This window comes from Bubalus kerabau, chromosome 12 (assembly GCF_029407905.1).
Source record: "Bubalus kerabau isolate K-KA32 ecotype Philippines breed swamp buffalo chromosome 12, PCC_UOA_SB_1v2, whole genome shotgun sequence".
Taxonomy (NCBI): Eukaryota; Metazoa; Chordata; class Mammalia; order Artiodactyla; family Bovidae; genus Bubalus; species Bubalus kerabau.
The window spans coordinates 50,437,586-50,462,425 of NC_073635.1; the positions used below are offsets into that span (position 1 = coordinate 50,437,586).

At 38.1% G+C, this 24,840-nt stretch overlaps 1 long non-coding RNA gene across 1 annotated transcript in view; it reads right to left on the reverse strand.

Annotated features, from left to right (window-relative positions):
- Positions 1-447: 447 nt before the first annotated feature.
- The window catches only part of LOC129624140 (uncharacterized), a 43,310-nt gene continuing 18,917 nt past the window's right edge, over positions 448-24,840 (reverse strand). Inside the window, exons 2-3 of the long non-coding RNA XR_008700774.1 lie at positions 7,241-7,415; positions 448-581 (exon numbers count right to left, since the gene is read on the reverse strand). This is a non-coding gene — a long non-coding RNA (uncharacterized LOC129624140). The remainder of the gene's footprint in view (positions 582-7,240; positions 7,416-24,840) is intronic.

The following is a 24,840-nucleotide window of genomic DNA, read 5'->3' on the forward strand; positions in this document are numbered from 1 at the left end:
GTTTCCCCAAATTGCTATGTGTTTCTTGGCATGCTGATTCATACCATATAAATTTATACAAACTGAAAAGCAAAGACATTACTTTGCCAACAAAGGTCCATCTAGTCAAGGCTATGGTTTTTCCTGTGGTCATGTATGGATGTGAGAGTTGGACTGTGAAGAAGACTGAGCGCCGAAGTGAACTGTGGTGTTGGGAGAAGACTCTTGAGAGTCCCTTGGACTGCAAGGAGATCCAACCAGTCCATTCTACAGGAGATCGGCCCTGGGATTTCTTTGGAAGGAATGATGCTAAAGCTGAAACTCCAGTACTTTGGCCACCTCATGCGAAGAGTTGACTCATTGGAAAAGACTGTGATGCTGGGAGGGATTGGGGGCAGGAGAAGAAGGGGACGACAGCGGATGAGATGGCTGGATGGCATTACTGACTCGATGGATGTGAGTCTGAGTGAACTCCGGGAGTTGGTGATGGACAGGGAGGCCTGGCGTGCTGTGATTCATGGGGTCACAAAGAGTCGGACACGACTGAGCAACCGAATTGAGCTGAGGCTTCCCTGGTGGCTTAGATGGTAAAAAGAATCCACCTGCAACGCAGAAGACCTGGGTTCAATTCTTGGGTGGGAATATCCCCTGGAGAAGAGAATGGCAACTCACTCCAGTATTCTTGCCTAGAGAATTCCAAGGACAGAGGAGCCTGGCAGGCTACAGTCCATGGGGTCACAAAGAGTCAGATACGACTGAGCAACTAACACACACACACACACAAGACTAATTCAAATTCCCCAACAAGCTAAGCAAGACATGTTATTCTTCTTATTTCTGCTCTCATTCACCATTCTGGAAAATAAAATAGCTTTTTCATGCCATTCCATCAACATTTACGTATTTAAAACAAAAAGCATATTGTTAGCAATCAAATGGCCCTGAGTTGTTATTTAATCGCTAAGTCATGTCCAGCTCTTTTGTGACCCTGTGGACTGCAGCCTATCCAGGCTCCTTCCTCTGTCCATGGGATTTCCAAGGCAAGAAAATACTAAAGTGGGTTGCCATTTCTTTCTCCAGGGCATCTCCCTGACCCATGGATCGAATTTCCTTCTCCTACCCTGGCAGGCAGGTTTTTTTTTTTACCAGTGAGCCACCAGGGAACTCCCAAATGGAATTGTATTTACATGACAGTTTAAAGTCATTACTTAAATTTCCAGTGCTTGTTTATGTTTGCAACTGGAAAACACTAGACTTTCCATTTTGCATATAGAGAAAAAAATACTTTTATATGGTAAGTAATTATTTAAAATAATCAATTCCTTAGTCCAGAACGAAGATTCTTCAACTGCTCTTTCCTAATTCTACCCTCACAGACTCAGTTTCCAAAAAAATCTTGTTCTTCATCTTAACATTTGCCTCTACTCCTTTCACAAAATGAGTTGGATTTGGAAATAAAGATATAGTTTACATGTAAAATGGAGGTAAGTTATTCGATATAAAATTCAGATCTTTGCGACAGCCTGCCACGAATCTATCAATCAATATAACTGAGCCTGCAGTACTACAATTTGTTTATTTCCTGTCATTATACAAGTTAGCAAATACCTTCCCTTCAGATTGCTGCTTGTTCTTGACATTTACGCAGGCATGTAAAGCTTGGTCTTATGTCATTCTAGGACTTTTCTGTACAATGGCTTTAGAAAATATCTAAAACTTTTCTGGGTTTGCTGAGCGAGTATGCTGAACCACAGCTTCAGCGTCCTAAAACATCAGCCCAAATTGCCTTCAAGGTATCCTTTTTAAAAATATTTTACTGAGTTATAAGAACTTTCATAATCATGGATAGATATCTCCATATCCTAAGAATTTACAAATATCAATAAAATGTTTCTCTTGTATTTTGACCTAAAAAAAAAGAATCTATAGTTAATTTTTCATGATATGCCCTGTGCGTGCCTTTCTTTAAATGATGGCCTAACCACAAAAGGAAGATAGATTCTTGAGGAGTCTGGTGACTTGAGTTTGGTGACTTAAAGTCTGGTGACTTTAAATGATGGCCTAAACAAAAGGAAGATAGATTCTTGAGGAGTCTGGTGACTTAAATTGCACTTATACAAAATAGCAAGACAGAAAGTTGTTTAAAAACTTACAGGGAGGTTATAGGGATTTATAGGGAGAGGAATAATTTACATGGAAAAGAATAACTTAGTGAAATTTTTAGAACTAGATGTATACAATGTTTTAAGAAACAGCTACAAAACAGTAAGTAAAGCATGATTCCCATTTTAACATGTTTAAAAATGTAGAGATAACAAATGTATCTATTTGAATATCTGTTGACACGTATGTATGTGCATAGCTTCATAGATGGGAGTTTATTCACAGAAATCACCATAGAAATTCTCTCCATGTGGTTAGATTTATGGGCATTTTAAGTTTCCTTCTTTACACTTTAGTCCTCACATTTTTATATAATGATAGGTATTAACTATACAGTCAGAAAGAATATCTTTAAACATAGAGAATAGATGTATAATCAACCATAAAATTCTATGATTAGAAGGGCTGTGTCTTTAAATGCTTTAGAAGGAAATGCTAAGTTAAAAACTTACTAGAAGAGTAGTATTACAAATTCAAGACTCCAAAAATAATTTACTGGCAAAGTAAATGAGTAAGTCGCATTTTCCTACTGATAGTGAATCAGGTACTAAAGACATATAATCATTAAGGAGAGAACAAAGCAAAGGAAGAGATTTTTTAGACCAGGAGGGTTAACAGTAATATTTTCATCGTCTCTTCTCTTTGATTGTATTTTAGCTAATTGCAGGGTTCAGTTTGCTTGGACTCAGTAAGTGGATTCATAATTACATTATTTAGTTTTAACAAAGCTAAAGGAAGATAACTTATACAATATAGACAGATATATTTAAAAGATTCTTGCAAAGAAACTACAGATTGCAGCTAATACTACTCATCCAAGCTCAAGCCAATATTTAAATGGTAGTGCTGACATCTCAGACTTTTTATACAAGATCTTCATTATTACTTAGAAGCAATATCTGATAATTCAAAATAATCAAGACGAGTATTTGCAATATGTGTGTGTGCATGTGTGTGTATGATAATAAATTAATCTCAATTTAAGTACATTCTGCACCTTAAGATATTAGTGACCATATAAAGCCATCACATTAGCAACATACAAGAAAATAAACAACCAAAATATAAGCATCCCTCAAAATCATCATGTTCTAAGTCATGTCATATGAAGTATTGCATTTTATCAAATTTCTCTATTAAAACTTATGGTAAGTATTTAGGAGTCTCTTGAGGTTTTCATTGGAGAAGGGAATGGCAATCCACTCCAGTATTCTTGCCTGGAAAATCCCATGGACAGAGAGCCTGGTGGGCTACAGTCCATAGGGTCGCAAAGAGTCAGACAAGACTGAGTGACTTTCACTCACTCACTGAGGCTTTTATTATGAAAAGCAAGTGTCATAAACCAATGAGGAAACTTTCCTTCTTACAGTAGTAAAAAATGGACTGCAACGATGCACCGAAAACAACAGAGGCACAATCTAAAGCCATATTTTTAAAAGCAAACACTGCTGAGAGAAAATACTGCCAAAGACTGGAGAAAACAAATCATCCGTGTGGGGGTCTTGTTCTTTTGGTTGAAACTGTGGATTATGGTTTGTCTCAGCTTATGGTATTTGCTATGTGCTGTTTCAGTGATGAAAAGTACAAAGAACTACTTTTTGTGAGCTACTGAAAATAGTTGCCTGTGACAGGAATAGAAAAGGGAATCTGCATTAAGAACTCAGAGATAGCCCCACTTGTGAAATTCATTCATTGCATCATTTACAGGCAAGTTATTACAGCAAAGGATTGAAGCAAATAAAATGAACAAACTGCTACAAGATGTCAGTTAGTTCCCCTGTTGCATAACCCTGCTGCTGCTGCTGCTGCTAAGTCGATTCAGTCGTGTCTGACTCTGTGCGACCCCATAGACGGCAGCCCACCAGGCTCTGCCGTCCCTGGGATTCTCCAGGCAAGAACACTGGAGTGGGTTGCCATTTCCTTCTCCAATGCATGCAAGTGAAAAGTGAAAGTGAAGTCGCTCAGGCGTGTCCAACTCTTAGCGACCCCATGGACTGCAGCCTACCAGGCTCCTCCATCCATGGGATTTTCCAGCCAAGAGTACTGGAGTGGGTTGCCATTGCCTTCTCCATAACCCTAATCAACCTATAATAAAATATGACTAAACTTGAAACTGGGCAACGGTGGAGCCCTTGCTTTAGGTTCTGACCCCAGTTTTGTATCAACAAAGGATAGTTTCTAAAATATGGAGAAATACTTATGATAATTAATGGCATGGGGAGTGAATACATAAAAGTCTTTGGAGCATCCAGAGATTCACTGGTTCTCTTACAGCAAAGTACTTAAAAAAGTTATCATTTAAAGCATGAGTTGAGTAATTTTCTTCTACAAAAGACACAAGTGTCAACTTTGCTGATCCTTAAATCTGTTCAATAATAATTATAAGTAATGTTTACCCTGAAAATATTTATGAAAAAATGTACATACCTAAACTATACTTTGGGGTTTAAAATGAGGATGACACTTTTAACAAGTCACAAATATTTGTTTTTTGAGAAAATTCACACTATGGAAAAAGAATTTTTCATATTAAATTTCCAATTTCCAATTTAAATCGATGTTTAAAAATATTTCCAACTTTATGGGATTTTTGCCATTGAAACTGATATAAATAAGCCAATTAAAAATAAATAAAATTTTTTAAAAATATAAAAAATCTTTTATATTTGGACAACTAAAATAGGTCTTCCTAATTTGTTTTTAGAACTTCCAAGTAAAGAGTTTCAATAGAGTATGAATTTACTAGTTAATATCATTAAAATATAGCACCTATTGTGCTTAATATTAGGAGAAATTCACATTTAGCCACCTTATTTTCAACAAATGCTTTGGAAAATTGGGGATGAGATAGAAAAACATTTTACTATTTGATAAGCAGACCCATTTCCATGTATGTATATTTCTGAATTAAGTTTTTCAGCTGTAATGGCCTTAAAATCTAGTATCAAAGCAAGCATCATCTAGAACCAGGTCTTTTTTTAATTAATTAATTTATTTTAATTGGAGGATAATTACTTTACAATTGTTGTAATGGTTTTTACCATAATCAACATAAATCAGCTACAGGTATAGTAACTGTATCATGAAGTGCCAAACAGAGATTTGCTTAAAGCCTAATTAGTTATAAATTTTCCAGTTTTAACTAATTTTTGGGATTAGCACAATAGTATTTTAACAGTATTAAAGATAAAAAAATGTAATTAATATTTATTTCAGTTCTTCTCATTCTTTTGAAATTTCTATGTCATTATATTTTCTACTTTTAATAATATTAGTTCAATAGTGTAAGTAACAAATTATGAATATGCATGCATATATTTATTGAGAGTTTGGTATTAAAATTTACCTGATAAGTTAGGTAATTTTCAATATGTAATCCATTAGCCCACACTATAGAGGTATGAAAAGCACTTAAATTCAGTAAGAGAACATTTAAAGAAAAGTTCTATTTCATAAGTAAGCACATCTAAATCAATGTATTTGTTATGTGGATTAGGTCACAAGGTAAGGAGATATTTTCCCAGTCAAAATATTGTCCCCTCTAATTGTGTCATGTCTGTTTGATGCAAATTGCTTTTGCTGTTGTCAGGGTTCCTAGGACCTCACTGTTCTCGCGGTACAGCAGAGCATCAGAAAAGGAGAGCACATTTCAGAAACAGATCATTTCCCCAGATGAGACAGTGATCCCCAGAGAAAACAAGACCTTTATTTTCTCAAGCCTCAGATAGTTCATACTTCTGTTTAAATACCAACACTTTATAAAAACCACAGTCATTTATCTTACAATTCAAGAACTCTCCACAATTGCCATAGAGCAGCTTTATTACAGAAAAAAAATGGGAAGTAAATTTCTTTACTATCCCAAAACAGATAATGGAATTCATATCTTTCGCCTTGTCTTAGTTATTTATCTGTGACTTCCTGGTAAATACTCTGTGCTTCATGTGGGCATCCTACCAGGTACACAAAGCAATCATTTAACTTGGGAATGGGGAGATTATTTGTTTTCCATTTGTTTTGCCAACAGCTATAAATACATTTTAAAGTCACAGTTAACCATCATTAAGATCAATCACATCATTTTCAAAGTATTAAAATCTCATTCCATATATATGTGAAAGTGTTAGTTGATCAATTGTGTCTGACTCTTTGTGACCCATGGACTGTAACCTGCCAGGCTCCTCTGTTCATGGAATTCTCCAGGCAAGAATACTGAAGTAGGTAGCTATTCCCTTCTCCAGGGACCCTTCCCAATCCAGGAACTGAATCCAGGGTTCCTAAAAAGCAGGTGGATTCTTTGCTGTCTGAGCGACCAGGAAAGTCCAAGAATACTGGAGTGGGTAGCTGTTCCCTTCTCCAGGGGATCTTCCTGACCCAGGGATTGAACCAGGGTCTCCTACATTGCAAGAAGATTCCTTACCCTCTGAACTACCAGGGAAGCCCTGATATGTATGTATATATGCTTTTAATTTAAGTCTGGATCTCTCAGCAAAGAGCACAGACCCCAGAAAGAATGAGTCATGCAGACCCCATCTACAGAAACAGAATTAGAAATTGTACAGATATAGACCAATACAAGATGGTGGAAGAAAGACATGTGCTCATCTTCTCCTACGAGAACTCCAAAATTGAAACTTGCTGCTGAACAACTATCTACAGGAGAATGTTGGATCCCACCAGAAAAAGATACCCCACATCCAAGGGCAAAAGAGAAGCCCCAGCAAGAAGGTAGGAGGGGCAAAACTGCATTTAGAATCAAACCCCAGACCCACCAGAATGCTCAAGGGCTCAAACAAAACCTTGTGCACACCAGGAGACCCCACAGAGCCTGAGTCAGACCTGCCTTAGAGTGCTTGAATGTCTCCTGCAGAGGTACAGTTCAGCATTGGCCTGCCACAGGGACAGGGGCTCTGGGTGCAGCAGAGCTGGGTGTGGCATAAGCCCTTTTGGAGGAGGTCACCATTAACCCCACCACAGAGCTGCCAGAATTTACCCATGGCTGGGGAAACCAATTCTTGAGGGCACAAACAAAACCTTGTGTGCACTAGGACCCTGGAGAAAGGAGCAATGACCCTACAAGAGACTGACACAGACTTACCTTTGAGTGCCCAGGAGTATCCGGGGAAGGGATGGGTTGGTGGTGGCCTGCTCCTAAGTTGGGGGGGCACTGAGTGTGGCTGTGCATGCACAGGACCTTTTGAAGGAGGTAGCCATTATCTCCATTACCTCCACCATAGTTTTTGTCTCAGGTCAAACAGAGAGGGAACACAGCCCTGCCAATCAACAGAAAATTGGATTAAAGATTACTGAGCATAACCCACCCATTAGAACAAGACCCAGTTTCCCCCAACTCAGTCTCTCCCATCAGGAAGATTCCATAAGCTGTTTATACTTATCCCTCAGAGGGCAGACAGAATGAAAACCGTAATCACAGAAAACTAACCAAACTGATCACATGGACCACAGCCTTGTCTAACTCAAAGAAACCATGAACAATGCCGTGTAGGGACACCCAAGACAGACAGGTCATGGTGGAGAGTTCTGACAAAATGTGGTCCAGTGGAGAAGGCAGTGGCAAATCACTTCAGTATTCTTGCCTTGAGAAGCCCATGGACAGTATGAAAAAGCAAAAAGATATGACACTGAAAGATGAACTCCCCAGGTCAGTAGGTGCCCAATATGCTACTGGAGAAGAGTGTAGAAATAACTCCAGAAAGAATGAAGAGATGGAGCCAAAGCAAAAACAATGTCCAGTTGTGGATGTTACTGGTGATAGAAGTAAAGTCCTAAGCTGTAAGGAACAATATTGCATAGGAAACTGGAATGTTAGGTCCATGAATAAATTGGAAGTAGTCAAACAGAAGATGGCAAGAGTGAACATCAACATTTTAGGAATCAGTGAACTAAAATGGACTGGAATAGGGGAATTTAACTCAGATGACCACTGTATCTATTACTGTGGACAAGAATCCCTTAGAAAAAATGGAGTAGCCATCATAGTCAACAAAGGAGTCCAAAATGCAGTACTTGGGTGCAATCTCAAAATTGACAGAATGATTTCTGTTCATTTCCAAGACAAACCATTCAATATCACAGTAATACAAGTCTATGCTCCAACCAGTAATGCTGAAGAAGCTAAAGTTGAATGGTTCGATAAAGACCTACAAGACCTTCTGGAACTAACACCCCAAAAGATGTCCTCTTCATCATAGGGGACTGGAATGCAAAGGTAGAAAGTCAAGAGATACCTTGAGTAACAGGCAAATTTGGCCTTGAAGTACAAAATGAAGCAGGGCAAAGGTTAACATAGTTTTGCGAAGAGAACTCACTGGTCATATCAAACACCCTCTTCCAACAACACAAGAGAAGACTCTACACATGGACATCACAAGATGATCAACACTGAAATCAGATTGATTATGTTCTTTGAATCCAAAGATGGAAAAGCTCTTTACAGTCAGGAAAAACAAGACTGGGAGCTGACTGTGGCTCAGATCATGAATTCCTTATTGCAAAATTCAGACTTAAATTGAAGAAAGTAGGGAAAACCACTAGACCATTCACGTATGACCTAAATCAAATGTCTTATGGTTATACAATGGAAGTGACAAAAAGATTCAAGGGATTAGATCTGACAGACAGAGTGCCTGAAGGACTATGGATGGAGGTTCGTGACATTTGTATAGCAGGCAGTGATCAAGATTATTCCTAAGAAAAGTAAATGCAAAAAAAAAAAAAAAAAATGCAAAGAAAAGCAAAATGGTTGTCTGAGGAAGCCTTACAAATAGCTGAGAAAATAAGAGAAGCTAAAGTCAAAGGAGAACAGGAAAGATAAACCGATTTGAATCCGGAGTTCCAAAGCATAGTAAAGAGAGATAAGAAAGTCTTCCTCAGTAATCAATGAAAAGAAAAAGAAGAAAACAATAGAATGGAAAAGACTAGAGATCTCTTCAAGAAAATTAGAAATACCAAGGGAACATTTTACGCAAAGATGGGCACAATAAAGGACAGAAATGGTATGGACCTAACAGAAGCAGAAGATATTAAGAAGACGTGGCAAGAATACACAGAAGAACTATACAGAAAAGATCTTCATGACCCAGATAAGCAAGATGATGTGATCACTCACCTAGAGCCAGACATCCTAGAATGTGAAGTCAAGTGGGCCTTAGGAAGTATCACTATGAACAAAGCTAGTGGAGGTGATGGAATTCCAGTTGAGCTATTTCAAATTCTAAAAGATGATGATGTGAAAGTGCTGCACTCAATATGCCAGCAAATTTGGAAAACTCAGCAGTGGCCACAGGACTGGAAAAGGTCAGTTTTCATTCCAATGCCAGAGAATGTTCAAACTACCACACAATTGTTCTCATCTCACACACTAGCAAAGTAATGCTCAAACTTCTCAAAGCCAGGCTTCAACAGTACATGACTGGTGAACTCCCAGACATTCAAGCTGGATTTAGAAAAGGCAGAGGAACCAGAGATCAAACTGCCAACATCTGTTGGATCATTGAAAATGCACGAATGTTCCAGGAAAACATTTACTTCTGCTTTATTGACTATGCCAAAGCCGTTGACTGTGTGGATCATAACTATGGAAAATTCTTAAAGAGATGGGAATACCAGACCACTGATCTGCCTCCTGAGAAATCTGTAGGCAGGTCAAGAAGCAACAGTTAGAACTGAACGTGGAACAATAGACTGGTTCCAAACCGGGAAAGGAGTCCATCAAGGCTGTATATTGTCATCCTACTTATTTAACTTATATGCAGAGTACATCATGCAATATGGCAGGCTGGATGAAGCACAAGCTGGAATCAAGATTGCAGGGAGAAATATCAATAACCTCAGATATGCAGATGACACCACCCTTATGGCAGAAAGCAAAGAACTAAAGAGCCTCTTGATGAAAATGAAAAGAGGCAAGTGAAAAAGTTGGCTTAAAATTCAACATTCAAAAAACTAAGATCATGGCATCTGGTCCCATCACTTCATGGCAAAGAGATGGGGAAACAATGGAAACAGCAATAGACTTTATTTTGGGGGGCTCTAAAATCTCTGCAGATAGTTACTGCAGCCATGAAAATTCAAAGATGCTTGCTCATTGGAAGAAAAGCTATGACCAATCTAGACAGCATATTAAAAAGCAGAGACATTTCCTTGCCAACAAAGGTCCATCTAGTCAAAGCTATGGCTTTTCCAGTATTTGTGTATGGATGTGAGAGTTGAGAAAACTGAGTGCCAAAGAATTGATGCCTTTGAAATGTTGTGTTGGAGAAGACTCTTGAAAGTTCCTTGGACTGCAAGGAGATCCAACCAGTTCATATTGACAGAATCAGTCTTGAATTGGAAGGACTGATACTGAAGCTGAAACTCCAATATTTTGGCCACCTGATACGAACTGGCTCATTGGAAAAGACCCTGATGCTGGGAAAGATCGAAGGCAGGAGAAGGGGACAACAGAGGTTGAGATGGCTGGATGGCATCACCTACTCAATGCACATGAGTTTGAGTAAGCTCCAGGAGTTGGTGATGGACAGTGAGGCCTGGTGTGCTGCAGTCCATGGGATCACAAAGTGTCGGATATGACCGAGCGACTGAACTGAAACTATATGTATTTTAAAGATACATACATAGGGTCAAAAGCTATAGAACAAGGGAATACTTATTTTGAAATAGGATAATGGTTGTCTCTTGTCTTAGTCAGTTCAGGACACTCTAACAAAAATACCATAGACTGGTGGCTTAAACAACAAGCATTTTTTTTTTGTTTTGTTTTTGTTTTTTTTCTCTCACAGTTTTGGAAGCTAAGAAGTCTAAGATCAAGGTGTCAACAGATCTCATCTCTGGTCACAGCCTGCTTCCTGGCTTATAGACAGCTAGCTTCTCCCTACAGCTTTACATGGCTAAGAGAGATACCTTCTCTGTGTCTCTTCCTATATAGACACACATCCCATTCTCAAGGATTCCACCCCTCATGATCTAATTACTTCTCAAAGTTCCCACCTCAAATACCAGAACATTGGGGATTAGGCATTAATATATGACTTTTGAAGGGACATAAACATTCAGTGTATATCATCTCTAGATAGAAGAGCACATAGTGGTGGCTTATAACTCAAAAAACAAGGTATTAACAGTTATGCTTGATATATGATAGCTATCTAAGTAATCACAGCATTACCTCTATATCTATTGTTATAATATCTCCTCAAAACAGATGTAAATGAGAAAGGATACAAGATTTTCTATGTCTTGATAATATCATTTGGAAGATACTTAGAAGACTGATGTTGTATCAGTTAAGGACTCTGTTCTTCTGTAAGTGACAGAAAATATGACCAATAATGGCTCATCCTATGCACCAAGAAATCTTGGCTTAGCATCAGAGCTGGTACAGTGGCTTCATGATGCCATCAAGGAGCAGGCTCTTTGTTTTTTCCTGTCCTGCTGTCCTCTGTATCATTTTGTGCTCATGAGAGCATAATGGCTGCTAAATCGCCAGGCATTATGTCCTCATTCTAGGCAACAGAAAGATGAAAAAGGAACACAGCAGCTGAGTCTGTTTCAACTGATGCACAACTTTATAGCAGCTGTCTTTTTTTTTCCAGTTCACCTAAATATCTTTATTTTTTAATTGGAGGATAGTGCTTTACAACATTGTATTGGTTTCTGTTGAACAGCATCATGAATCAGACGTAACTGTATATACATACATTATGTACATATATACATACATATGTACATATATACATACGAGCCCTTGAGCCTCCGTCCCACCCCACTCCCTATCCCACCTCTCTAGGTTGTCACAGAGCACGAGGCTGGGTTATCTGACACACAGAGGTGTATGTATGTCAAGGCTACTTTCTCAGTTCTTCCCACCCTCCTCTTCCCCCTGTGTCCCCAAGTCTCTCCTCTGCATCTGTGTCTCCATTCCTTCCCTACAAATATGTTCATCAGTACTGTTTTTCTAGATTCTGTGTATATGCTTTAATATGCTACATTTTTTTTCATTGTATAACTTACTTCACTCTGTATAACAGGCTCTAGGTTCATCCACCACACTACAATTGACTCAAATTCATCCCTTTTTATGGCTGGGTAATATTCAATTGTATTATATGTACCACTACTTCTTCATCCATTCATCTATTGATGGACATCTAGGTTGCTTCCATGTCCTGGCTATTGTAAACAGTGCTGCAGAGAACATTAGGATACATGTGTCTTTTTGAATTGTTGGTCTTCTCAGGGTATATGGGGCTTCCCTTGGCTCAGCTGGTAAAGAATCCACCTGAAATGTGGGAGACCTGGGTTTAATCCCTGGGTTGGGAAGATCCCCTGGAGAAGGAAAAGGCTACCCACTCTAGTATTCTGACCTGGAGAATTCCATGGACAGTATAGTCCATGGAGTTGCAAAGAGTCAGACATGACTGAGCAACTTTCACTTCACTTCACTTCAGGGTATGCCCAACAGTGGGATTGCTGGGTCATGTTAAAGAAAGAAATTAGAATACTTTCTAATACCACACACAAAAATAAACTCAAAGTGGATTAATAACTTAAATGTAAGGTCAGAAGCTATAAAACTCTTAGAGGAAGACATAGGCAGAAAACTCTTTGACATAAATCATAGCAAACTCCTCTTTGACCCACCTCCTAGAGTAATGGAAATAAAAACAAAAGTAAACAAATGAAATCTAATTAAACTTAAAAGCTTTTGCACAGCTAAGAAAACTATAAACAAGATGAAAATACAACCCTCAGAATGGGAGAAAATAATTGCAAATAAAACACTGACTAAGAAGTAACCTCCAAAATATGAGCAGCTCATGTAGCTCAATATCAAAAAAGCAAACAGCCTAATCAAAAATTGGGCAGAAGACTAAACAGACACTTTTCCAAAGAAGACATTCAGGTGGCCAATAAACACAGGAAAAGATGCTCAGCATCGCTTGTTATTAGAGAAATGCAAATCAAAACTACGATGAGCTACCTCTTCCCACCAGTCAGAATGACCATCATCAAAAAATCTAAAAACAATGAATCCCGGAAAGGATGTGGATAAAAGGGAAACTTCTTGCACTGTTGGTGGTAATGTAATTTGAAACAACCACTATGGAGAACAGTATCGAGATTCTTTTAAAAACTAGGACTAAAACTACCATCTGGCTACAGCAGCTATCTTGCTATCGGAAGACAAATGTCAAACTATGAAGACCATAGAGGAAGAAAGGATGAGATGAAATATTGTTGCCCTCCTCTTTTGGAGGACTTGTTTAGAAAGGGTATGAATCAGTTCAGATGCTCAATCATGTTTGACTCTTTGCAACCCCATGAACTGCAGCACACCAGGCCTCCCTGTCCATCACCAATTCCCGGAACTTGCTCAAACTCAGGTCCATCAAGTCCGTGATGCCATCCAACTATCTCATCCTCTGTTGTCTCCTTCTCCTTCTGCCTTCAATCTTTCTCAGCATCAGGGTCTTTTCTGAGTCAGTTCTTCATATCAGGGGGCCAAAGTATTGGCGTTTCAGCATCAGTCCTTCCAATGAATATTCAGGACTGATCTCCTTTAGGATGGACTGGATGGATCTCCTTGCAGTCCAAGGGACTCTCAAGAGTCTTCTCCAACACCACAGTTCAAAAGCATCAATTCTTTGGTGCTCACCTTTCTTAATAGTCTAACTTTCACATCCATACATGACTGCTGGAAAAACCATAGTTTTGATTAGATGTACCTTTGTTGGCAAAGTAATGTCTCTGCTTTTTAATATACTGTCTAGGTTGGTCATAGCTTTTCTTCCAAGGAGCAAGAGTATTTTAATTTCACAGCTGCAGTTACCATCTGCAGTGACTTTGGAGCACAAGAAAATTAAGTCTGTCATTGTTTCCATTGTTTCCCCATCTTTTGCCATGAAGTGATGGGACCGGACGCCATGATCTTAGTTTTCTGAATGTTGAGTTTTAAGCCAGCTTTTTAACTCTCCTCTTTCACTTTCACTAAAGAGGCTCTTTAGTTCCTCTTTGCTTTCTGTCTTAAGGGTGGTATCATCTGCATATCTGACTTGTTTAGAAAGGGGTATGAAAGGGAACCTTTATATTGAAATAAAGTTTTTTTATAACTGCTATGACAAATACGGAAATATTTATTTGGATGGAAGGAAGTTATGACTGATAATAATACTTTTTTTTTCCTGCTTTCACTTTATCGTCCAGCTTTGTTTCTTCATACAGCCAGTGAATTTATAATCCCTTAAAACAATGAAGAGGGCTGCAAGCTGCTAAAAGAGTAGGTAAAGTAAGTTTCTTTTGGAATGATCTCTCTTTCTCTCTCAGTCTCTCTTACCCTTCTTGTAAGTATCCCTATGCCTTCTGGTTCTAGAAACTTGTAGATGAGAAGGGAGTCAGAAAATTCTTCTTGAGTGGACTAAACTGGCAAAGAGGAATGTGGACATCCAGAGTTCCTGGCTGTAATATCATTGGAATCCAATGAATCTCAACAAACCATCATTCAGTCCCATTTTTACAGCATGATGAATATACTATGAACCCGGATAGTTCATCTATAGTGGTCTTCTAGAACGTTACTGAACCTTACTTTATAAAGCGTGATCATCAGATGCACCTTCAGATGTTCCTTCTTAAAGGAACATGTATCTTAATTTCTACACTTTTCACGTCTTCTCTTCCAGGATACAAAATACTTATACTGAAAATGGACAAAACCTTTGAAATATCTGTACCAGATACTTTAGAATTATCTGGATTCTTCTTTATTCCATAAAGATCTAAAGGCATTATTATACCATAAGGCAAACAATGGCTGTGAAGACTACCCGGTTTTAAGTTCTAATGCTGTAAGTGACCAATTATATAAATTTCTAAAGCTTCTTATTCTTCATCTGCTAAATCAGGACAATAAAAGCTATTTCATAAGGTGATTACAAGGATTACATGAAAAGAACATGTGTCATGATTCTCAAAATTCCTCAGAGTACTTTGTTCTGAGTCATAAAAAATCATGGTACAGTCTCATGGAACAAAAATTTTATTCTAAGATTGAGGAGTAAGGGGAGTCAAAATAATGTACTTCTTTAAAAATGGAAAATAGTGTTAAGATATTAAAACAAGCACATATCATAGAGTTTAAAATTCACATGAATAAGTTAAACAGAAAACTTCACAGAAATTTGATTTTCAGCCAGCTGCCACAAATTTCATGCTGCTCTTGCATTACATATACTTTGGTGACAATTTTTAGAAGCAACGTATGCATGCCTTTGCATTGTCAAACACATAATAGATGCTCCATAGTAGTAAAGATAAAATTTCCTCATCTGGGTCAAATTCCCTTTTTAGTGGAAATTCCTCATGATGCTAGCATTGCACATGATACCAACTGTCGTAAATCCACAGTGATGAGCAAATAAATGATAATGCAACACAGAATAAAGCAAACACATATGTGACAGAATCAATAACCTCTTGAACCTGGCTGACTGGGAAAGACAGGTCATTTGGAGGGGATTAAGAATTTTTTGAGAGTTGATAGCCTGAAGCAAAACCAGGGGCTATTTGTCCCATGCAGTCATTAGCTTTCTGAAATAGCAGCCCATAATCTCCTTACCAAAATGATGTACAAACACACTGATGATTGTAGAGACACAGAGATCCTTGCTAATAAACTCAGAAGTGGGCAACTGGTGCTTAAGGAGTAGAGAAATGCACATCCTTCTCTTTTCCTCCTTTTCATCATCTTCAGAGACGGAGCAAATAACCCTAAATGAGTCATGCAGTTTCAAAAGTAGCTATAGAAACCATAATGCTTTCAAATTGAGGGTTGGAACTCATTAAAAAGTAATAAAAAATTTAGTTGGTTCAACTCATAATTTTTTATTAAATAGAATAAGGCATTTTAATGAAATGGAATAGAAAGGAAAATACCAGAGAGCTTTGTATTTAGTAAGAGTAAATATTGTTTCTAAAAACTTTTGTTCCAATCGTCTAGAAAATGGTTCCCTGGGTGTGTACCAGGCTAGTCACTAAGTAAAATGAATTTCTTATTGTGAGTTGCAGAAAAAAAAAAAAAAAAAAACTTGAAAACCCTTGATGGAAAGCACCTTTTGATTTTACAGACAATGAAAGTAAAGCACAAAGAGTTTATAGGTTTTGCAGAAGCATACTGAGTTTGTGTTAATGTTATGCCTCAAAGTAGCACTCAGGTCTCCCAATTCATTCCAAGTTGATTTTTCTGTTTCTGCCAAGTTTTTCTGCATTTTTAAGTGTTGAAAAGCCTTGAAAATATTTTTTTCTTTAAGAAATATACTAATGATGTCTTAAATAAGCACCACAAATTTATGTCAAAATACCGACATTTGTAAAAATATAAGGGAATATGTTTATCCCAACACATCTGTCCCTTTCCCTAAAGAAATTGTAGACAGTTTCTGAGACGGCTGCCCAAGGATCTTTACCTCCCATGATTCATGCGTTTGTGGAATTTCCTCCCTTTAAGAGTGTGCTGAACCAAGTGACTCCCTTTTAATAAATACAGAGGGACAAAAGTGATAAGATATGACTTCCAAAATTAGATTCAAAGATTTTGTACTTCCATCTTGCTTGTTCTTCCTTTCACTCATCTTGATGAAGCCAGCTGCCATCTTGGAAATTGCTGTATGGAGAAGCCCATGGAGGGAGGAACTGAGGGAATATCTAGCAACAACCAGTCCAACAACTGGTAAGGACCTGAATTCTGCTAATAACCTCCTAAGTAAGCTTGGGAGCATCCTGACCCATGAAGCCTGAGTGGAGATGGCAGCTCTGCCCCACATCTAGATTATAGTCTTGAGAAATACCCTGAGCTTGAGGATTAAGTTGCCTATGAATTCCGTACCCACTGAAGCCACAGATAACAAATGTTTGTAGTTTTAAGCCTCTAAGTTATGGGTTAACTTGTTATCCAGTAATAGATAACTAAAAACAATATTTTCCCCCATAGGTACTAAAAAATATAAGAAAAGACCATGATGATTTTTCCCTACTAGTAAAATGAAAGATTATGGTTGCTCTTAACATAAGTAATCTCAGGGAGTATTGTTCATTGCAGCACTATTTGCAATAGCTAGAACATGGAAGCAACCTAGATGTCCATTGACGGATGAATGGATAAAGAAGTTTTGGTATGCATACACAATAGAATATTACTCAGCCATAAAAAGGAACACATTTGAATCAGTCCTAATGAGGTGGATGAATCTAGAATCTATTATACAGAGTGAAGTAAATCAGAAAGATAAAGATAAATGTCATATTCTAATGCATATATACAGAATCTAGAAAAATAGTACTGAAGAATTTATTTACATGGAAACAATGGAGAAACAGACATAGGGAACAGACTTATGGACATGGGGAGAGGGGAGGAGAAGGTGAGATGTATGGAGAGAGTAACAGAGAAACTTACATTACCATATGTAAAATAGATAGCCAATGGAAATTTGCTGTATGGCTCAGGAAACTCAAACAGAGGCTCTGTATCAACCTAGATGGGTGGGATGGGGAGGGAGATGGGAGGGAGATTCAAAAGGGAGGGGATATATGTATACCTATGGCTGATTCATGTTGAAGTTTGACATAAAACAGCAAAAATCTGTAAAGCAATTATCCTTCAATAAAAAAATTTTTTAATTAAAAAACAATAATAACATTAAAAAAAAGATAGAAAATGAGGAAAAGTGAGACAAAGGTACAGGACACTGAAATGTGAAGATATGATTGACAAAAATAAATTTTACAAGGCAAAGAGATGTTATTTTTCATTTAAAAAAAATATAGGCATACTGGAAAACCTCATACATGGCTGATGAGAATATAAAATGGTATAGCTGTGGAAAAAAGGTTAGCATGAAAGCATAGTCACTCAGGAGTTGGTATTCCAGTCCAATTCCTTGCAATTCTATGGATTTGCAGCCCACCAGGCTCCTCTGTCCATGGAATTCTCCAGGCAAGTATACTGGAATGGGTTGCCATTCCCTTCTCCAGAGAATCTTCCTGATCCACCGATTGAACCTGGGTCTCCTGCATTGCAGGCAGATTCTTTAATGTCTGAGCCATGAGGGAAAAGAAGTTAGAGGTTCCTCAAAGAGTTAAATATGGAATTTTCATTTGATCCTAACAGTTACACTCCTGGAAATATACCCAAGAGAATTAAACCAGTCCACACAAACATTTATATAGGAATGTTCATAGCAGTATTTTTCATATTAGTCAAAAAGTAGAAGCAACCTAAGTGCCTATCAATGGATGAAGGGACAAACAAAATGTGGCATATCTATACAATGGATTATTATTTAGCCATAAAAAAAATGAAGTATTGATATGCACTGCAGCATGGGTGAACATTGAAAACACTATGTACATGTACGCTAAATGAAAGATGAACATTGTGTGATTCAATGTATATGAAATGTTCCTTAGAGACAAAGTAGACCAATGGGTGTTAAGACTGGAAGAAATGACTATGACATAATTGCTAAGCAGGTATGGGGTTTCTTTGGGGATATTATGAAAATATTCTGGAATTAGTGGTGATGGTAAACAACACTATGAGTGTCCTGAAAATGCCTAATTGCACACTTTAAAATAGTTAAAACTGTGAATTTGATCGTTACTGAATTAGGTCTGGCTGCTTACCACTCAAAATCAATACCTGAGAGAGAGAGAGAGACAAATGTTGGTAGAAAGGAAAACCGTTTTTAATAAGAATGCCATCAATCTGGGGAGATGGTGGACTCAGTGTTCCGCAGAAACCACGTCTGAAGATTCTGCTCAGCTATGAAAGTTTTTAAAGTGAAAAAGAAAAATAACCTGAGTTAACCACTGAGATAGGGCATCAGAGTCATCCCCGTGCCTGGCTCTGTGCAGGCTGTGTCTGCTTGTCGACTTCTTGTGATTGTGATCTTTTTTAGAGGCTATCTTGTGCACATAATTTGTTCACAAGATTACTAGGGAGAGATCTGGAACTCTGTTAATTACTTATTCTTCATTTCTGCTTCTTTGATTTATGGAAAGAATCAATAAGGTAAGCAGAATTTTGTGTGACCAAAGAGGTGAAAGGTATGCTGGGGCTGGAGATGTGCAGAGAATGAGGGTGTCCGGTTTAAGTTTGGTGACAAGACAGAGGAGCCTCCTGCCAGAGTTCTTTCCTGCCAAAGGCTGCTTAAATGATGGCTTGTTAGAGTTATTCAATTTTTTAAAAAAGACAATCAGAGATGAGGGGATGACATAAGAGATAAGGAAATGAGACAAAACTGAAAAAATGGACTCTATTTTGTCCTCCAAAGGAGTTGTTCTATTGGCTTGGAGCCGTCACTAATCTAGTGAGTGAGGACCGGCAGTACCATACAAGCCGATTTTATGGGGGAACTAACCCATGTGATTTATCACGCTATCACAACAGTAAGTGGTTCCAAACAGGAATATATATTTTTAATACAACCTCATTAAAGAGCTGATGCACTTCTCAAAATCATCAGAACATTTTTTTCAATTTTAGAGTACATTAAGGCCAAGAGACTTATTTTCTTATATTTCTTTCCATGTAGGATTTTATAGGGGTCAAATATTTTATTCTTTTCAAATAATTCCCTAATGGGATTCTGTATATAACCTACTAGATAAGAAATTCTTTTAAGTACTCAAAGAAAAATTAAAAGTCTATCATGAGATCAGAAAAGGAGAAAAGAACATTCCTTGAGTGGAATCATTTAATCAGAATCATAGCTAGAAAAGGTGTGTGTGTGATGTGGATTATTTTGATATTTTTCAGGAGGGAGTTCTCTGATGTCAAAAAGGAATGTATTAAGTTCACAAACTTTAATATTAAAGTATGCCGATTATAAACTTTCCATGTCTATTTATGTATTCCTTTCCTTTTAAATTCCATATCTCAACTACCTCTGAAACTATTTCTTTTGTCATAACTCTAATGGCAATTCTTCTCTCTAATTTCTCAGTCTGCACACTCACTAATTCTACCTAGATGTTTTTTAAAATAATTCTTCACCTGGCTCTGGACCTCAAGCATATGGACAAGGGTCATCCTACTCTAATCCTTACTCTCAAGTCAAGAGTGATTTTTCTAAAACAAGTATCATAGGCCACTTCAAATATCCTTTTTCACTACAAGAAGTGATCTCTTGCTTGGTCAGTAAAACAATTTGTGGATCTTAAATAAGATTTTTCAATGAAGTATAGAAAAGACTAGAGGATAGAAAAAAGAAAAAGAAAGAAAGGAAGAGGGAAAAATGGAACAAAATATTAATGGGGAAGACTTGCTTTGGGAAACTTTTGTCTTAATTACAATTAAACAGTTGTTTAATTACAATTTGTTTAGAATTTCTTACTGGCAGGCATCTACTGAACAATTTAAAAGCAAGTTTTACCCTGATTTTCAAAACCGGTTTCTCCTGGCTTTTTGCCTGCCTTTCCAGACCTTTCTTTTGCCTCTCCAGTCAGGTTTTTTTCACGCTTGTCTTTGATACACTAAGAAAGTCTCCCCATCCTACCTGGCAAATGCCTGCTTATCCTTCATGAGGATCATTGCTGTTTAGCTGCCAAGTTGTGTCCAACTCTCGAGATCCCGTGGATGGTGTAGCCCATTAGGCTCCCCTGCCCATGGGAATTTCCAAGTTAAGAATACTGAAGTGGGTTGCCATTTCCTTCTCCAAGGGATCTTCCCAACCCAGGGATCAAACCCACATTTCCTGCATTGACAGGCAGATTATTTACCTCTGAGCCACCAGGGAAGTGCTGGAGAAGATAATTCAATTCAAATGTTTCCTCCACAGAGAGCTGCTCAACTCCCAGGCAGCAAGCAACACTGTGTGTTTCAGGCTGCCATCAATCCTATTCAAAGATCTTTAATCACACTTTAATCATATGCTGAAGAGTCTGGTTTTCTAAGGCTCCTAAAAGAATTCTAAGTAAGCACATTGTCTGATTTGTCCTAAGTACTCAATAAGTGAGTATAAAATATATGAATAAATGTAAGTTAAATACTCTTCATGTGTTTACATACAATTATACTGCCTCTTGGTTAAAATTATTCCTGCAGAATTTTTGCCACTTATGCCATAAGAATTAACAATTGTGTAGGAGAATCATCATGTGTGTGTGTTAGTCACTCAGTCATGTCTGACTCTTTGCGACCCCATGGACTGTAGCTTTCCAGGCTCCTCTGTCCATGGAATTCTCCAAGCAAGAATACTGGGGTGGGTTGCCATTCCCTTCTCCAGGGGATTTTCCTGGCCCAGGGATTGAATCCGGGTCTCCCGTATTGCAGGCAGATTCTTCACCATATCAACCACCAGGGAAGCCCATCAGTGCCCATCACTAATTCTACTAAATCTAGTGCTTTCTACACTATGCCTTACTCCAGAGTTTAGCATTAGTTAGGAACGTTCTGCATCCAAGTGCCCGTCTTCAAAGTACAGTTCCACAACTTCCTAGCTGTGACTTTGGGCAAATTATACAGCCAGCTCTGCTGCAGGCAGCTCATCTGATGATAATAATAGTAAGGTTTAAATTATTTAATACCTATAAAGACCATAGAACTGTCCCCAGCACATAGTAAGAGGTCAATAAATATTAGCTATAGTTATTGCCCAAGTAAGAAGCAGAAAATCAATGCCTATAATTCAAAGCTTCTGCGCTAATGACTTTCAATTTGAAAAGCACTATTTAATTTATCTGAAAGCCCTATTTGTTCTCTCTGTCCTCAGCTCCTTGATATGTACTTTCCTATGATAGTCACGTGGGCCTCTTGTCATTATCTCAGATTCAACTACTTTGGTTGTTCACTACTTACCTCTTTGAGTTGCTCCTCCAGCTTGTAGATCACAGACTCTATGTTTTATTCAAGCCAGGTTAAACATAGTTCTCAAAAATCAAGAAAAATATCTAGTCTTTTCATGTGACAAGAAACAGACTCAAAGTGGGGGCTTTTTGTTTGTTTGTTTATAAAAAGGTCATCTTTTTGTTTTAAGGCTGATAGCATGTCTTATTGCCAGACTGTCAATTTGCAAATGCTAATCATGTTCTACTATAACCTGGTTGTTGATATAGATGTGTTATTTGTGAGGATGCATTACTCTGAACCCTGGTAATTTGAGAAGTTATCCTTCAATAAAAATTTTATTTTAGAAAAAGCTAAATTTATTTACGCAAGGTGATGAACGACCTAGTAATGTCTGTCTTCTATGTCAGAGTCCTGCCTCTGCCACAGTATTTCTAGTGAGACAGACCTTATCTCCCTTGTCTCCCCTAGAACTCTCTCCCTTGATTAGCCAATTTCACAATACTATCCACTCAATTCTCCAAGCCAAAACCACAGAGTAAAAATTGATTCGCCATCTTTTTTACTACCATGAATACGCCATCAATCATCAAGTCTCATTAACTCCACTTCTAAAATACCTTCGATGTCCATAAAATGCCTTGTTGGTCCCAAGGTCAGTACCCTAATCCTTGCTCTTGGCATTTTTTGCTTGGATTATTGCAGACGCCTACTGACTCAATCCCTGGCTCGTGGTGGTCTCCCACCATCCTCCACAATACCACCAGTGTGTGTCCTTTCTATGAATTATACCTGCTCAAGAAGTTTATACACTTAAATGCAATTGATGTTTTCCCATTACCTACAAAGTGAAATGTAAACCTTTTGACAGAGTATATTCAAGTCTTCCCCAGATTACTCCACCCTTCATTTTCAAGGTTATCTCTGGCCATACCCCACTCATCCACCATCGTTTCCTGTTACCTGCACATTCCTCATCAATTTCCATGACTCCAAGGGAAGTTCACACCCCTACATCATCATTTCTGCACTTCTCTACTTAGAGAAATCCTGTTTATGTTCAACGCTTAGTTCAAATGTCAGCCCTTCTGAGGCTTTCCTTTCCCTGTCTGCTCTGCCTTTCCACAGAGAGCATCATAATCTTTTCAGTATTTTCACTTCTCTAACTCTCCTTTCACACTTTTGTCATAGCATTACTATGCAATACTGTAGTTAGTTGTTTACACATTCATTTATGCAGAAAGGCTTTGTGCATCTGTCATGTGCCAGGGTCTCTGCTGATTTCTTGGAACTCAATAATCCACAGGATAGGTAAGGAGTCTGTTCTATTTTGCTATCTAGACTAAGCTGCTTGAGGTTAAAGAACATAGCTTACATACCTTTGCATCCTTCGGTTGGGCTTCCTTTGTGGCTCAGCTGGAAAAAAATCCACCTGAAGTGCAGGAGACCTGGATTCGATCTCTGGGTTGGGACGATCCCCTGGAGAAGGGAAAGGCTACCCACTCCAGTATTCTGGCCTGGAGAATACCATGGACTGTCACAAAGAGTCGGACAGGATTGAGCGACTTTCACTTTCACTTTCATCCTTAGGGTAGATTAGAGACTAACATCTAATTAGCAAATTTTCATTGAATTTATGCTCTTTAGGGAATACAGACTGGACTTCCCTGGTGTCCAGTGATTAAGAATTCGCCTATCCATGCAGGGGACATGGGTTCAATCCCTGGTCTGGGAAAACCCCACACGTTATGGGGCAACTAAGTCCATGCACCATAACAACTGAAGCCAATGTGCTCTAGAGCCTGTAGTCTGCAACAAGAAAAGCCACCACAATGAGAAGGCCCGCACAGCACAATGAAGACAGGCCTCGGCTCACCGCACAGAAAGCAGCCTCTGCTCACCTCTGCTCACCAACTAGAGAAAGTCCATGTGCAGCACCAAAGAACCAACGCAGCCAAAAAAAAAAAAAGAATAGAGACTGGTACCATTGGTATAGAGAACAAACTGTGACACATAGTAGTTTTATTTTTATTATTAATGCAAGCATTAATAGAGGTTTAACTAAACCAATTTATCAATTCTGTTTTCCATCCCAGGGTCACTGCCTTAATCAAGATCCTAGATTAGTTTCTAAATAATATCCAACTCTAATTTACTAAAAGAACTTGGTTTTTGATAATTCTGCTATTGAATCAAATCAGTGTTCTAAGAAAATTAATGACAAAATATTTCTGAATGGCAAATCTTTAGTGTTACAGAGCTTTGCTAAATTTCTGAAATGTAGGATAGTAAATAATCCTGATGACCAGAATTTTCAGTGGAAGCCCCTGCCTCTTTTACCCCAATAAGCATCAGTGATTTGCTGTGTCTGTAGAGTCAGACCCATCTAGTATTCAAGCCAATCTATATTAGACTAAAGCAATCCATCAGCAGCTTCTCCAAAAAACCTGTGTTCTAACATGACTTGCCTGACCTCTGGTTTTCTGTCTGATCACTTGGTCATTGTTTAGACTGTCTTAGGCTATCCTATTACCCTAGGAACCCAGTTATCACTTATGACTGAAATCTTGTCTTGAAACAATTGACCATACAGCCTAAAACCCAGTTCCTTTATTACAAACAAAAATGTACAATCTAGGCACCAACCCTATGGATGAACGGGTAGCGTATCTCAGCATCACATCCTGCTTTGTTGTTATTTCTATACTGTCTCTACTAGTTTGTATTTCAAAGGCCTGATCAGGCTTTATGATTAAAATAAGACAGGTAATACACTAAATTAGTCTAGAGTGGCCTAACCACAACCACTGTTACCTACTTCCTTCCAAATGAAA